Genomic DNA, 16,068 nt, shown 5'->3' on the forward strand with positions numbered 1-16,068 from the left:
AGTATGTAGTGACATTCTTTATTTCTTTTGATCATTCTTTATTTGAAGTTTACATTGTTTGCAAACAGAATAACTATCCTTGTTTTTTTATGGGTTCTTGTTGCATGGAACATTGTTTTCCATCCTTTGACTTTCAGTCTCAGAATTTCTTTTTGCATTAAATGTATTTCTTGTATACAGCTTATTGTTTGATTTTGTTTCTTGATCCACTATGCCAGTCTATTTCTTTTTATTGGTGAACTGAGGCCATTTAAATTGATGCTTATGACTGATACTTATTGGCCTATCTTTGTCATGGTGTTTTCCTGCTGTTTGTTCTCTGCTTTTCCCCTCTATTTAATTGCTTGCTCTGCCTGGTAGTTTGTTTCTGCTGTTATTCTTAGAATGGTGGGCATGTTTATCTCTGGCCAGAATACCTTTCAGTATGCTTTTTAGGTTGGTTTCATGGTCATGAATTTCTTCAGTTGTTCTTTGTCATGGAAGTAGCTTACTTATTCATTAATATTAAAAGATAGCTCTTCAAGGTATGTCAACCTGGATAGGAAGTTGTTTTCTTTCAGGACTTGAAATATTTCAAGCTCTTCTTGACTTGAAGGTTTATGTTGACACATCTGCCATGATTCTGATGAGCTTCCCTTTACGATGATCTGTTTCTTTTTAAAACATCTTTTAATATTCTGTTCTTGTGCTGAATTTCTGGTATATTGATCATTATGTGTCTTGGTGTAGTTTTATTTTGGTCATGACTGGAGTTCTATATGATTCATTTATTTGTATGTCAAATTCTTTCCCATGCTTGGAAATTTTCCTGCCATTATGTCTGTGAAGAGCTTTATTTGTTTATGGAATCGTCTCCAGCTTTTTCATTGACCCTAGTCAACCTAATGTTATTCTTTGCTTTGTCTTGTAGCTGTTGGGTTCATTTTTTTCTATGGTCTCTTGCTCTTGCTCTTTTTAAAGGTATCTTTGTTTCCATGATCACTAACTGCAATTCTGTCTTCAAAATCTGAAGTTCTATCCTTTCCTTCATTAAATCTGTTGCATATAGGTTCAATGGAGATTTTAATCTCTTGTATTTCTTTTTAGATATGTTTCATGGATTCCATTTCTTTCCTATATTGAGCATTTTTTATTTCCATCATTTTTCTAAGATCATATATTTTTTTAATCTGTTTTCCTCAGTGTCTTTGATTTTTATCAATTCTTTCCTTATCTGAGAGGTTATTTTCTCCTTAGCCTCTCCCACTTTTTTATTTTTATTTTTATTGCTAACATTTCAGCAAGTTCCAGTGTTTAACTTCCAATTTCATCTATAGCCTTGAGTTCTGGTTTGTCCAGGGTGGGATGGTGGTTTGGGTTTGTGTCCTTTCATTTTCTATTTTTGGTTAATTTTGTTTACTTTGCTGATTTTTTATGATGTATAGCATCATCATCAGTACTGAGATTCCCTTAGAGGATATCTGTTCTTCGGGTATGTCTTCTAGATGTAAATGGTTTCTTATAGTTATCCCAAGATCATACCTTCCCAATTAGTAAAGGATGCAAAATTACTATTTGGCTCAGCTTTTGATCCTTTGGGATTGGTCTGTGGTGATGTTTATGACCTCACAGAGTCACAGTGGTGCCATATAGGGGAGAGAAGCTGATTATAACACGTATGGCATCCTGGCTAATATAGTACAATTAATAACAACAGTTTCAAGTACAGCTTAATTACTGATAGGCTATATTAGTGATTAATCTGTTACCTCTGACATCAGGTGCAAACTCTAAGATTATATAACAAAAATATACTGTGTGCATGTATGAAGTGATTTTGCTGTACTGAGGTGATTTTAAACCTTTTCAGGGAACAGGGTGTTAAGATGGGTAGGGATAGGCTAAACTGATGAGTGAGGTCAAATATAGTAGAGTCAGGCCTGGAGATTAATGGCTGATAGCTGAATTTTGGGAAAGTAGAGGATGCAGAAGGAAAAAAAAATGAAATAGTGCATGAATCAGTAGTCAGAAAGGGCAGAAACTATGTTTATTCACTCGAAAGTTTAAATTCAAGAAATAATTGAGGAAAGAGAGAAAAAAGATCTATAGAAGAAAACTAAAAGGAAAGGTGAGAAATCTAAACAATGAGAAAAGGAAGGAAGAAACAGAAAGAAAACAAAAAATAAGAGAAAGGAGACCCAAGAAAGTGGAGAAAAAACAAAGCCATATACAAATACAGAGTACAAAATAAACAAGATGCCATCCAACCAGACATGAAATGGCTACCCAATCAAACAAGAGAGAATGAAGAGGGCTGACTAAATAGCTCAGTGGATTAGAGTGCATGCTTAGGCAGATGCAGAGGCCAGGAGTTCGAGCCCCAGGCCTGCCATGCCGGCTCTGGCCCTGGGGCACACTGAGATGGCGATTAAGACTGAGCGTGGTGGTGCACACCTGTAATCAATCCCAGCACTTGGAAGGCTGTAAACAGGAGAATCACTACAAGTCTGATCTACACAGTGAGACCCTGTACACTCTGTACACCCTGTCCTAAATACAAAAAAAAAAGAAAAGAAAGAAGGAAAGAAAGAAAGAAAGAAAGAAAGAAAGAAAGAAAGAAAGAAAGAAAGAAAAGGAAAAAAAGAAGAAAGAAAAAACAAAGGCTAATGAACATAGTAAACTACCTCTTGTTTTTACAGTTCTGTGATCACGACCAAATTTACTGCCTTAAATGTGCTGGGTGTGGAGCTGATCCTGGCCTCTGGATGTGGGAACTGGGACTGATCTTCTGTTAGTGAAGTTCTGCAGAGTCTAACTAATGGTGCCTTCCTGCTGCTCTAGACACTTCCATGTTGCTAGTCTCACTGATTACTCTGTCCCTCCAAAAGGGTGTGTGTACTCCTCCACCTGGGCCGTCTGTTGTCCTACATCTCAGGTTTTGGAGTTCCTGTCAGTCCACCTGCCAAAGGCATGTGTCCTTAGACTCCCTTTTCAGACACAGCCTTCCCAGGGTAATGGACTAGGTGCAGAGCATGGACTCAAACTCCTCTCATAGGCCTCATTGTCACTCTGCTCACAGACCCTGCTATCCCTGAGATAATGGAGGAAGCCAAAAGCATGGTATCATGTTTCTCTCACAGACCTTGCTGTCCCTGAGATAGTGGAGGAAACACAGAGAACATATTTTCTCTCCTCTCACAAACTCTGCTGTCTCAGAGATAAAAATATTATAATATTTAATGCAAGTGATATTTAAAATAACATAGCATAGTATTAGTCTGCTAACAAGTACAACAATCAGTTACTGACAGAAACAGAGCAACTCATTGTAATCAAGTTACTAAAAGGACTTTGGAAAATCAGACCCACTGACACCAACAAGTTTCACCAAGAAAGACTATGTAACCAGTCTAGGAGAGAGAATAGAAAAAGAACAAACTGTGGGACACACGTTTAACTATACAACACATCTATGTGCTCATAATGCTAGTAGCCAGTACTATTCACATCCACTCTGATCCCATATACAATTAACAAGTTTCCTAGATTCCCAAATCTTGTGGTGTGTGTGTGTGTGTGTGTGTGTGTGTGTGTGTGTGTGTGTGGTGCTGGGAGTGAACCCCAAAACCTTATGCATGCTAAGCAAGTACTCCACCACTGAACAACACTTATAGTGAGAATGACATCTTCGTATCTTGCCATGACCTGAACATTTCGTAATGGTCTTAGGGAAAAATAGCAAGGGATAAAGAAATATAGACAAAAGGCAAAAGCTGAGGTCAGGTGGAGCTCTCTCTCTCCTGATGAGAGAAGAGAAACTGAACAATCACAATAGGGATTTATTTATACTTCTTCTAAAATTAGTATCAAGACACACAGGGTTTCCTAACAACTAAAGACTGGAACTGTCTGAGGCAAGATATTTTTCTCAAGACTGAAATGTTTCCAGCTTCAGTCACCCCCTACAATGTCTTTCACAAGCATCTTATAAAAATGATGGAAGTGTGCAGAAGATATACAGAAAAACATTTAAGTGAAGCCACTTGCTGGGAATAAGTGTGTATCTGGATCTAAGTCCAGTTCTCAGTAAAAGTCTAGTCTTCTGACAATGCACAAAGTTAAACATAGGAAAACAATTTTCTACCAGAAGAAAGGAGCAGACTTCTGGCCTACGAGTTGGAAACATTTTCTTCTCACAATGATCATTATCATTGCATATGTTCAGTTTGTATTGAATCATAGTAAAAGAGTACATTTTAGATCCCCAAAAATCCTTATTGAGCATTTTGCCCATATTTAATTCATGAGGCTTTCTCTTCAGAGAGTACTTTATTACTCATTTTCCTTTACCAGTGTCTATCATGCATTCTTTAAGGAGCTTTTCAAATCTTGGAAAGGAAATCACAACACCATGCACTACTGAATGAAGTGTATTTCATTATGATAAAATTGCTATTGAGTCACGTCTTGAAGTATATGGTTAATTTTAGTAGCATAATTATAGAGGGCTTCAGATGAGAGCCTAAGCAAACTATTATTATATTTCTCTTTGGAATAGAGAAAGACTTTTTTCTTGTTGAAACAGAACTGTTTCAACAAGACAACTAACTGTTGTCTTTAACAAGTAATGGTTATGATGTTCAAATACTTCACTGACACTTCATTATAACACTTTTGTTATATTTCTTTGAATTTCTCAACTAAGCTTACCTACACATTGAATATGCAGCATTCCTACTATCCTGAATATTTTTCCTAGATGTTCTCAGGTGGAGCTGAGCATTATCTAATGATAAGAGGTGCATTTCACAAAGTCTGATTCCTCTAAACTCCAGAATTAATATGAAAATATATTTTCAAGTAGCAAAATTAATTTACATAGTAATTTGGTATTATTTATTGCATATGTTGACAGTTTTTGATTATTATATCACCCATATATGCCTAAAAACTTCCAAACGCTTTTCAGTACATGTGATACAAGATGATTCTGCACATTGTAGGAAGTTAGCACATACAACTTATAAGTTGAAGTGAAAGCTTAATTCTTTTTAAAGTTCTGTTCTCCTCCCCTCTCCCTCTTCCTCATCTCTTGCTCCCCTTCCCATTTGAATTCTCTCTATTGTTATTATTTGTATTTTATATTGCTCTTTAATTTATTTATGCATTGGATTTCTCACATAAGAGAATTCATGCTGTTTATAACCTTGTGTGTCTAACATATTTCACTTAATATCATAGATTCAAAGTGCATCCATTTTCCTACCCATCACTCAAATTTACCCTTCTTTATACCAGAGTAATCATCAGTTGTGTATAAATATCACAGTTTCTGTATCAGTTCAGCTATGGATGGATATATAGGCTGATTACAAAATTTACCTATTATAAATTATGCTGATAGAAACATGGATATGCATGTATCACTCTAGTAGTATGTTTAACTTTTTGGGGGAAATACTTCAAGGGAAAATAGCTGGGTTGAATAGAATTTGTATTTTTAGTTTACTGAGGAGTCTCCAGACTGATATTCATGGTGGTTGTATTAATTTATATTCCCACTAACAATGTGGAAGAGTTCCCTTTACCCCAGAGCCCCACCAACATTTGTTATTAATTAATTTCTTTATGGTTGTTATTCTTTCTAGTGTGAGATATAACTTCAGTATATAACTTCAGTGTTGCTTTAATTTCCATTTCTCTTTGTCAGAGGTGTTGGGGAATTTTTCATACATTTATTGGCCACTTGTATTTCTTCTGACAAGTATCTATTCATTTGAGTGTCCAATTTTTAACTGGAAATTTTAACTTTTTGAGTTCTTTATAGTCCAAAATGGACTAGTCTTCTGTCTTAAGATGGATGTAGCTGGCAAAATTTTTTCTATTCTGTAGGTTGTTTCTTCACTCTGTTGGTTGATTCCTTTGCTTTGATGAAACTTTATAATTTTATATATCCCATTTATTGATGATTGATGTTATTTTTTTGTGGAATTGGGGTTTTGTTTAGAAAGCACTTTCCTATACCTATGTTTCAATAGTTTTACCTATGCTATTGTCTAGCAGGTAAAATGTTTGTGGTTTAACATTTAGATCTTTGATCTATTTTGATTTAAGTTCTGTGCATGATGTGAGAGACAGGTCTAGGTTCAATTTATCATGTGTGGACAGCCAGTTTCCCTAGCACCATTTGTTAAAGAGGCTATCTTTCTTCTAGTGAAGGTGTTTGGTACTTTGTCAAAGATAAGGTACAACTTCCAGTACCTTGTTACAGACTTTTGTTGTTGTGTGGGTCCTTTTTGGTTTTGAAATCTAGGTGGTGCTAGCTTCCAGGGATAACTTTGGTTTGTTTGTTTTGTTTTTTGTAGTACTGGGTATTGAGCTGTGGAACCTTGAACAGGCAGGCACCTATACCACTGAGCTACATCCCCACCCCAGGGATAACTTTGGAATTAATCTGTACCTTTCAATTTTGTTAGAATTTTAGGAGTATTGGTGTTATAACTTCCCCAATGGTCTTCTAAAATTCAGTGGTGAATCATGTCCTGGGCTTAGCTGCATGATATTTTGTTTTTATTACTGCTTCAATTTCATAGCCTGTTACTAGATTCTTAAGATTTTTATAACTTTTCATTGAATCTTGATAATTCAATGTATCAAGGAATCTATTCATTTCTTCTGTATTCTCCAGTTGACTGAGCACAGATTTCCAAAGTAGTTATTAATAATCTTCTGAATTTCTGCAGTGTCTATTTTGATGTCTCTGTTCTCATTTCTACTTGCATCTAATTGGGTTTTTTCTTCCCTTTTTGGTAAAATTGCCTTAGGTTTGTCTATTTGGTCTATTTTTCTTTCAAACATCAAGCTGTTTTATTGGTTCTTTTCATTATTAGTTTAGTCTCAATTTCATTAATTTCTGCTCTTATTTTAATAACTTCTTTCTTGGATTTGGATTACTGTTTTTTCTATGAACTCAATATATAACATTAGATGATTTATTTCAGCTCACTTTATTTTTCTGATGTGGGCATTCATGGCTATAAACTTTACTCCTAGAATCAGTTGCATTTTCCCGTAAATTGTGGTGTGTTGTACTGGCATTATCATTTTATTCTAGGAACCATCTAAATTTTTATATGACTCACTCATTGTTCAGTAGTATTGCTTAGTTTCCATGTACTTGCAAAAATTCTGCAGCTTGTTCTGCCATTGATTGGTAGTTTTATTGCACTATGACCTGATAGTATACACCGTACAATTTTGATATTTTTGCATTTACTTAAGCAAATGTGTAGATGCATTCTATTGTGAAGAAAGTTACATGTGCCATGTAGAGGAATGTTATTCTGTTGTTGCATAGAACACTTTAGATATATGTATTAAGTCCATTTCCTTGAAGGTTTGCTTCTCTGATTTTTCTCTGTTGAATTCTTTTGTCTAATTGCTCTATTTGTGACAGATGGATACCGAGGTCCCCCAATATATTATGTTGATGTTTATCTGACCTTTTATGCCCATTAGTGTGTTTTATGAAGTTGAATACACTGACATTTGGTGTATATATTTTTTATAATTGTTATCTCTTTCTGTTGAATTATTCTCTTAACAGGTATATAATGATCTTCTTTGCCTCCTCTGATCTGTTTTGGTTTAAAGTCTATTTTGTCTGAACATGAGATTAATATTTCTGCTTGTTTTGGGGCTCCTGTTTCATGAAATTCTTGTGTTCCATCTGTTATGGCTTACGTTCGGATGTACCCCAAAGCCTCAGCAGGTCATAGTAGAGCTTTTCAGAGGTAGCTGAATCTAAAGTGTGTGGTGCTGGGATTTATTTATTTATTTATTTATTTTTTTTTTTTACCTTTTTTTGCAGAACCGGGGATTGAACTGAGGCCTTTGTGCTTGCCAGGGAAGCGCTTATTTCACTAAGCCATCTCCCTGGCCCCGCGCTGGGATTGATTCATGGTGCCATGCTAGAATTATGGTACTAGGATTGAGTATAAGTGTTATTTCCCAATGGGAAAGTAGAATATATAAAATATAAGGGACAGAATAATTCAAGTGATTTACCTTTATAAGTGGTTTGTTGCTTTTCTCTAACCATTGTTAAGATTCTGTCCTTGCGCAGGGCTTCTAGGATTTGGACTGTGAGGTGTCTTGGAGAAGTTCCCTTCTGATCATTGATATTTAGGATTTATATGCTTCCATTATCTGTAGGTTAAATTTTTAACCCATGTTTAGAAAGTTTCCTGCTGTTATTTCTATAAACAGTTTTTGTTTCATCCTATTTGTGCTGTCTTGATTTTTCCATTAATTTCAGCTAATCTTAGACTAATCTTTGGATCAGTTGTTGGATTTATTGTTTATTTTCTCTTTTGGTTTTCATGATCTCTTTGAGAAATTGGTCACCAATGTCAGTCCTCTCTTCTAATTCTGACACTCTCCTCACATTTATTGCTTCTGCTGCCCATACGTTCAGTGAAAATTTTATTTATTTATTAATTATTATTATTATTTTGTATTTTAGGGAAGGGTCTACAGGGTGTTCAGGGTCTCACTACTAGGTTGGATCTGCCTGTTTATGTCATCTGAGGAGCTATTACAGGTGCGGGCCACCATGCCCAGGCTCCATCACTGGCTCAGCATGCCCGGGGGCAGGGCCGGCATCTTTGTGCTTTTCAAGGATGTTATTAATCTGTTTTAAATATGTTCTTTTATCATTTTGAATAATTCAGCACTGTGGCTTTTGATTTTCTCTCCCTCAGTGTCCCAGGGGTCAGTGTTGGAACACTTGGGAGTTTTTGGAGGCATTGTGTTGCCTTTTCTGCTCTTGTTTCTACTGTATTTTTGTATGTGTGCACTGAGGTTTGTGGGTGCAGTGGAAAAACTTTGTTGTCAGTATAGAGATCTCTTAAGTGTGTGTCTACTTTCTTTTCAGTGATGCATTCTATGTCTGGCTAACTCTAGGCCTTTGTGTCTGACCCAAGATTTGACTGCCTCTTTTCATTTAGGAGGAGATGCTACAGTGTAATTAGCCTAATCCCCAGCTCTCTGTGAATAGACTTACAGTACTTTTAATGCCATAAAGGCAATCAAGGCTTAAAGAAAAAGCCTATTAATAGCAATAGCTATGCCATCCTGGCCAAGAAACTAAATTAGAAACAATAATATTATCAGAGATAAATTGGATATTGAGATACTATATGAATGTGCTATTCTTTACTACAGAAAAGAGTTCTAGAATTATTGTATAAACACTAAGCCAAATACTAACATACGGTAAATATCTACTAAATGTAACAACTATACCTTCAATAGAAAACAATTCACCAGCAATAACATAGATCAGTATGTTAAGATCATTAAAGCTTAATGTTTTGCTAGTAAAGATAGAAGGGAGAATGAAAAAGAAAAGTTTGAAAATGAAGCATTGAAGATGAGGAGAACAGAAAAGTGTGATAAAGCACCCTATGAAGGAGTAAAAGGCAATTCATAGACTTAGATAATGATAACAAAGCACAACAAGTCAGGAAAAGAAGAAAGTTAAAAAGAAACAACAGGAATTTGAAAAGGAATAAAAGGCTCCCCCAGATGGGTCTGTTCCTGGAGAGAGGGTCACTTTTGATTCTTCCCCAGAGAGCCTAACAAGGAGCTAGATCCTGCAAAGAAGGTCTAGGTGCAAAGCCAGCCGGACCAGTGCACCAGAGAGGACTGTGTGGCACGTACGAAGGTGTTCTTGTTGAGGTGATGGGGAAGTGAGTGCGCAGGCTCAGACTGCGGCCAAGAGTAGGATCAGAGAAGATTGGATGCAACATTATTGGAACACGGATGTGTTTGTCACTTCTATGAAAAGACAGACAGACATAGAAAGAAAGAAAGAAAGAAAGAAAGAAAGAAAGAAAGAAAGAAAGAAAGAAAGAAAAGAAAGAAGAAAAAAGAAAGAAGAAAAAAGAAAAAAAGAAAGAAAGAAGAAAAAAAGAAAGAAAGAAAGATTTCTGTGTATTTGAATGAGTGGTTTCTCTCCAGGCTCTGCAATTTTGGAATCTAGCAAGTCATAGTTTTCTCCACCTAGATTTATGGACTACGGGTTTGTGAAGTGCCCTCAGCCTTCCAAGCCAAAGTGTGTGCTTGCTTGTGTTCATAGCTTAGGAATGCAATCAGATCCGTGCTAGCTGTAGACCTCCCACTGGACTTACGGCCAGCATTTTCAGACTGTGTCTCTCTGTGGGAAGCCATTAAGTGGTGTCCATTTTATAATAGTGTCAGCCATTTTCTTAAGTTTCTATTCCCCTGCTGAGTTAAGTTTATAGTCCTTCTCACCTTGCCCATTCCCCGTGAATCACGTGCTATGCCCCAGAGATGGCACCTTCCCCCGTTGCCTAGATACCTGCTGACCCCAAGAGCCGAGACTTCCTCATTCCTACACCCCCTATATATACCCAGCACCTCCCCTGAATAAACAAGACTTGATCAGAATCCTGTCTTGTCTCCATTCTTTGTGTCTCCTGTCCCTTCTCATCCCCACTCCCCCTCTAGGGTCCTTATTGACTAACCCGCGGGTTGGGACATGTCCCTGAAAAAACATACCCACAGGGCCTTCCCCCTCCATGAAGAGCAGTGCCCTATATCCTTCCCAGCCTGAATTTAAACTTCTCTGGAGGTTCAGGTCTAGTTGTTCCCTGACTGCAACCATCTCCCATCACTGTCTCTTACCTAGTTCTTGTGTGAGGGTAACCAGGAGCCCTGACATAGGTGTTTTGCTATTGTTCTGTGGCTTGTTAATAAATAATCAATCCCTTCCTGAAATGGTACCTGATAAAACTCTCTCTCTCTCTCTCTCTCTCTCTCTCTCTCTCTCTCTCTCTCTCTCTCTCTCTGGCTATATGGTGCGTGTTGTGCCAGGTTCCTTCTCAAGCTGTGTGCTGCAATGTGGAAGGATTCACTTTCAGAGTAAAACCCTATGGTGGTGTTTTTACTGTTGACAGTAGCCAGGGGCTTGTGCTGGCACCCTGCCCCCCAACTTTCTCCTCCTTGGCCCCACGCAGAGCCAAACCCAAAACCGCAGAACAGGTCCACCATGAAACTCTCCTTTGTTAACATTAAAGGTCCCCCACAGACCAGGTAGCCCTGCCAAGATCCCTCAGCGATTCCAGCCCGTGATTACCCTCCCTAAAAGATCCTATTAAGTCTCCTGCCCCCGCTTCATTCGCTGCTGTCTTGGTCCACTAGACAGTCAGCTTGCTTGATGCCCCCAATAAATTTTCTACTCGTGTCAGAATGCCTGGTCTGGTTGATTGCATGGGTTCGTACCTCACATTTGGCGCCGAAACCCGGGAGGGATGCCAAGGCATCTGCTGGTCCCTCCCAGCCAGGGCCCTGCCCCAGTCCACCACCAGCCCTTCTGAGTGGACTTCAAGCCTCGGACCTCCCTTAGTGACCTAACCACCTGTAACACCTAAAACTGTGAGTATCCCCTCATCACTCATTCAACCCATCTTAGAAGACGAACCTCTCCCATTGTCTAACTTGTTTGGGGGGAAAACAAAGAGGGCCATTTCTCCCTTGGGACTTGCTGCCTATAGTTGACTCCTTTCAACTTATCAGCGACAAATATCTCCAAGGCTCCCTTCCCAACTTTAGCCCAGATGAGTCACTTTCTGTAATTAAAAACAAATCAGGAGGCAGCCTTCCTTCCCACAATCCACCACGCTCTTCCTTTCCAACTTGAGCCCGGCAGAATGACTCCCGCAAAGAAGAGCGGTGAGAAGAAGGGCCATTCTACCATCTACGAGGTGGTGACCCGAGAATACACAATCAACATTCACAAGCGCAACCACGGAGTGGGCTTCAAGCAGCGCGCCCCTCGCACACTTAAGGAGATCTGGAAGTTTGCCATGAAGGAAATGGGGACTCCAGGCATGTGCATTGTCACCAGGCTCAACAGACCTGTCTGGGCCAAAGGAATAAGGGATGTTCCATATCGTATCCGTGTAGGGTTGTCCAGGAAACGGAATGAGGATGAAGATTCACCAAACAAGCTATATACCTTGGTAACCTACGTCCTTGTTACCACGTTCAAAAATCTCCAGACAGTGAATGTGGACGAGAACTAACTTGGAAATAAAGTTGCAGAACTGAAACAAACAAACCAACAAACAACAGGAAAACAGAAAAGAAAAATAAAGAACTCATGTGACTCAAAGGAAACAAAGAGGCAAGGAAATAATAACTACAGCAGCCAGAAAACCCCAATTGAAATAAAAATAAAGTTTCCACACAGAAGCGCAGCCACTGCTCGGCAGACCACTGGGTTTCCTGAAGCCTTGTGGACTTCCTTTCTCCAAACATGTGGCCTGGTTGCGAGCTGTGCTGGGGCAGGACCCATTGCAGGTCTTGGATCTAGATGTCTTCGTTGATTTGGGGGATGGGTATCGCAGGCTTCTCAGTGTCTTCCTTCCGGACTTTCCTTGCTAATTCCTGACCAGAAGGCAGCTGGTGCTGGCACACTCAGCATCCGGTTGCCCTCACGACTGTCTAAGGCTCGCCCACGGAACCTCGTGTGCCCCAGACGTGGCTCTTTGCCTGTGCAGGGCAGTGGACAGGGACCCCACGCCATCTCCAGCCCCTCCAACTTTTGGAGAAATCGGAAGTGATGCTGTTCTGCTCCGGCTTCCCCAGTCGCCCCTGCCTCTGACCTGGGCGCCACTGGCTGCGCTTGAAGGTCTCCCTGCTTCCTACTGCTGTGCTCTTTGCTGCAATCCCGGCTAGGAAATGCTGGCCACCTCCCGTGAGAGTCCCCACAATTGCGGATGGGGGCTAAATGCCCCACAGCAGCACTCTTATTGTATGTGGGGGTGGTTTTTTGGTTGTTTGTTTTTAATTAATTTTATTGAGAAAAAAATTGCAATGAGACAGCTTCAAAACAGAATGGTAGGAGAGTTACAGCAATTAATACATTGCATATTGTTGTCTTTGTAGTAGTCATTCTTAGCATAAGATGCAGACATGATGTCCTGTCTAAACACTATTAGTACAAATCTTTCTTCTTATTGAATTAAGAGAAAGTAGCTATATATTTATTCTATTTTGTATGTACAGATACAAAATTATCCTTCATTTATATCTCCTTCTTTTGTTTAGTTGTATCAGAGATGGGTATTCCATTGCTATCCAAATACTGTAGGTGCATGAATTCAGCAAAATATTCCAATATAGTCCAGTAGTCCGCAATAGTAGTGGCTTAACCACAAGAGTGGGAATGCCAGAATCTGTTGATTTGAGCCTTCCACTGCTCGGCATATTAACATGGCTTCACTTTTCATACTTCGTTTCTACACTTTTCTGCTGGATGGTTAAGACCAAAATAAAGCAAGACCTATATAACAAAAAATGTAACTTTTGTTCTCTCTCTCTCTCTCTCTCTCTCTCTCTCTCTCTCTCTCTCTCTCTCTCTGTATCCTGTGCAGGACCAGCCCTCTGTCTCAGCACAGTGCTGCCACTAGCAGGTGCTGGATTGCTATTGTTTGTGAGTGGAGATTTGTTGTGCCTATTGGGTGTTCCACTTCTATGAGTCCCCAGGTGAGTTACATGGATTTCACTTGCTGTGCTGGGAGGAGGTCCGAGTGACTGTGAGTCTATTCAGTCGGTCAGTGAAGGGAAGGTTCCCTCCCTCACCCTCTCTTGTGCTACCCGGTCTGGTGTGGGGCTTGGATAAGTAACCAGGGGTGGTCCAATTCCTTTACAGGCCCCTAGGTGCTGAGTTGTAGTTCAGCTACATTTTCTTATCCTCCATATGAAAGTCTTTTTGCCTCCACCTTATGGTATCTGCTTTTCTCCAGCACAGATTGTTCCTATGACCCACCCCCCCTAGGTGGCTATCTCTTCTCCTTCAAAACTTTTGAAATCAAATAATTTGAACCCTAAACTTTACTGTACCTCCTCTTGTAGAGTGGAAGAAACTGTGGAAGACATACCCCAATAGACTCTGGAATTGAATGAATAACATGATATATTACTCTTTTAGGGGCCTGCAAGATAGCTCAGCGGTCTAAACTGTCTGCTTAGGCAATTTTTGGTGAGCTCAGGAACCATGGTTTGATCCCCAGCACAACATACCACGCCAGCCCTGTCCCCGGGGCACGCGAATCTGGCTATACACACACACACACACACACACACACACACACACACACACACACACAATTCTTTTAATTTGAGTTTAGCTGATTTCCAGGTCAAATTGTAGACATCCTCTTAAATATACTACAATTCATGTTAAATGTCTTAAATAAACTGCTTCATTTGTCCTATTCCATGGCAAAACAGCAGGCTCTCAGTGATTGGTTTTGTCCTCAGCTGCTCTGGCTATTTTTCTCTTCTCCAGATTCCCCTCTTTGTCTCCCCAGCCTCTGTGCACTGGGGTACCCCAAGCTTGGTCCAGGGCTTCCTTCCCTGCCCACACTCTCCCAGCTCATTGCTTGAAGTTCAGTCTCAGTCCAATATCTTTATCTCCAGTCCTGGTTACTCTCTTGAATGGCAGACCTTTATACTGGATCCAACTCTGTTTGATCCCTATGAGAATTCTAATAGGCATCTCATACTTGTGTCCAAAGCGAATTCCAGAACTTCACGTCCAAAGCTTGTTCCTCTTCCTTGATGTCCTAGCTCAGTAAATAGAGACACCATGTTTTCAATTACTCAGGTCCAAAACTGAAATTGTCTTTGGCTTCTCTGTTTTATTTCATGTTCTCTATCCCCATCTGTCAGCAAATTGCACTTTCAAAACATGTTCAGAATCTGGAAGCATCTTGCTCCCAGTACTAGTCCAAGTCACCATCTTCTCTCTTGAGCCTTCTGACAGGCCTCCCTGCCTCCTTTCTTGTTCCTAACGTGTCTTAATACAGCAGCCAAGGTAATACTGTCAAAATGTCAGCTTGCATCACTTCTCTGCTCGAGAACTTCTAGCTTTTTCCTGCCATTCCTCACCAGGACCTAAGATTTCCCATCTCTTTGACTTCATTTTATACTACCTTCTCCCTTTCTCCCTACTTCTGTTTTAGCCACAGGCACCTCCTAAACATCATCATTCCTTAAACCCTCCAGCATACTCCTGCCTCAGAGTTTTGCACACACTTCTCCTTTCCTAGAATCATCTTTCCATAGATATCGTTAAGGCAAATCCTCTCTCCTCTTTCAGGGCTTTTCTCTGATAATAATTGCCTTGTTTTCTTCTTAGCACTAGCCACTATCTAACAAGCCAAATGCTTTGCTTGTCTGTCTCCTCCACTAGAACATAGGCTCCAGGAAGTCCAAGATTGTGGTCTTTGTTCACTGGGGTACCCTATTAAGAGCAGTGCTTAATGCATACTGGCTACTTAATATGTAACTATAGATGAGATGGATAAATGAATGTTCTGTCATCTTACAGAACTGTTCCAGTCGAAACACAATAGGCAGGGAGGGAGATAGATGATGGAAAGATAGTAGACAGATGATAGGTAAGTTGGTATGACCTGTCACTACCCTCCCACTCCATCTAGGAAAAACAGCACTAACTATCAAGTAGCAATATACAATTACAGATAGAACACTTCCATTTTAGGTTAAAGACAGCATATAATCATTATACATTTTATATTTCTCAGAAATTAAGTATTAAATAATGCCTTTCATTTGAACATCTTAAAATATGTTATGAAAAAGAGTACTGTAATTACATGTATTTATACATCACTATGATATATCAAGTAGGAATAGAAGGCTTAATGGATTCAAGAGCTCACTGACTTTTGACACATTTATATTGGAACAGAAAATGTGAGATATGCCCAAGTGGCAGCTTGACATTTACGCTATGTCATTTAAGTCTTAAAAAGTCTATTATTGCATGGGTTATTAGCATAAGAAAAAGTGAAATGACTTTTAGACTATCAACAGAATCCCATGATGACCTCGGGCCAGCCAGTCACCTCAGCTAACTTTGCTTGCTGTTCCAGTCTCTGCAGGCATGCCATGGTAGAGCAGACTTCTCAGGGAGGACTTGAGAGGGAAGTGGGGCTCACTCTTAGTGGTTAACCAAAAGCGTTCCCCTGA

General features: G+C 39.5%; 1 pseudogene; it reads left to right on the plus strand.

The window, feature by feature from the left end:
• Positions 1-12,089, plus strand: part of LOC101562699 — a 21,071-nt pseudogene extending 8,982 nt beyond the window's left edge.
• The last annotated feature ends 3,979 nt before the right edge of the window (positions 12,090-16,068 follow it).

Source organism: Octodon degus, unplaced genomic scaffold (assembly GCF_000260255.1).
Source record: "Octodon degus isolate 3935 unplaced genomic scaffold, OctDeg1.0 scaffold00048, whole genome shotgun sequence".
In the NCBI taxonomy this organism is placed as follows: domain Eukaryota; kingdom Metazoa; phylum Chordata; class Mammalia; order Rodentia; family Octodontidae; genus Octodon; species Octodon degus.